This window comes from Pinus tabuliformis, chromosome 9 (assembly GCF_031772625.1).
Source record: "Pinus tabuliformis cultivar Carrire ecotype Pingquan chromosome 9, CPIR1, whole genome shotgun sequence".
Lineage (NCBI taxonomy): Eukaryota > Viridiplantae > Streptophyta > Pinopsida > Pinales > Pinaceae > Pinus > Pinus tabuliformis.
In genome coordinates this window covers 569,034,571-569,036,104 of record NC_142307.1, presented here as the reverse complement: position 1 = coordinate 569,036,104, position 1,534 = coordinate 569,034,571, and positions in this window count along the sequence as shown.

The window sequence follows — 1,534 nt, the reverse complement described above, 5'->3', positions numbered from 1 at the left end:
TGTTTGCCCCAACTTGACATGATCCATACTAATTCACTGGCTCAGCTCTGTGAGACAGCCTAGTGATGAAGTAAATGTCTAACATTGTCAGCTCCAGCTCCTAATCCCCAATGACAAAATTCTCACGATTGATGTCCTAAAAGCTTATCAAATATTCAAGCAATTTGGGTTGGGCTTGCATCCCTAGTTTAAGGAAAAATTTGATGATCCTGCAAGCCCTCAAAGACTCCAGGAAATTTGGATCATTCACTGCCTGGGTGTCCACATCTTTATGTTCTCTTTCCTTCCAATCCACCATTTTTTGCATTTTATCTCCTGCAAAAGCCATTTATTTGAGTCAATCATCAATTTTGGTACATAAAAATCAAATTGTAACGATCAGTTATTGAGAAAATTTCTTTTTGACCTATCCACGATGTCGGCACATATGGCTGTGCAAATGACCCTCGACGGGCACAATCCCATGCTCAGAAATCATGCCGACCGAGGGCGAAAGAATTTCCCAAAACCTCTCTAAAAATCCAAAACAATGGTTAAAAGCATAAATTAATAGCATAAAAATGGAGCTTAGGGCTTTTTCTGTTACCTGGAACTAACGACTCGTTGATTGGCCTATTGGATCTCTTGTAATTTGCTCCAGAAAAACTAGGGAAAAAGAGGGTAAAAGTCTTCACTGCAAAGGTAAAAAGGTCAATGGTAAAAATATATTTACTTTTCCCCTATTTATTCATTTTTTCGTGAAAAAATCAAGTCTTGTAAATATTTTTGACTTATTTGTCCTCGAGGACTCGATAATACACTTTGCCTTGCTTGTGTAGCGATAGGTGATGGATGTTTGATGATGGCAATGAGTCATATTTCAACTCTTTTCCCCACTCATTAAACTCATATGAAAAGATCTTAGAGTATTTTTCCCTTTTTGATTCATTAAAGAGAATAAAAATGGGGGGTCCACTTTCGGTTCTTTTCTGACCCTTTAAAAATGAAAACATAGCCAAGCCCTTGTGACTTCAAACTTGTTAACGGATGCGAAACATCATTCGCCTAGTATAAGTTTACCCCTTTTTCAGCCTGTGAGGCACTATTTACAAAAAAGGTACTCATTGACTGAAATGGTCAAGTGGTTCTCTCAAGTATTGTTTTCTACCTTTTCAGGCTCGAGGGACACAAATGTACAAAATGGGACCATGTGGAGTTTTCTTTTACATGACCTTTTCAACGTCTCTAAACATGAAAAATATACCAAGTTACACCTTTGACGGACTTGTTAAACTATTAAACGACATTGGATTCGTCACCATGACGAACATGAGCTTCTCCTTCCTAGGGCTTGTTAAACTTACTAGGTTGGATTCGTCCGAAGGATGAACTTACAGTGCAAGCATATGCTCTCTCCTTCAAGCTTGCAATCAAAGTTAACTGGGGTACTTGCCAAAAATGGTGGGGGGAAAATTCGAAATCTATTGAGTCATGTCGGTAGCTCACTCTTGAACATGTCACTCTTTGCCTCGTTTCGGGTTGGGACGTCATCCTT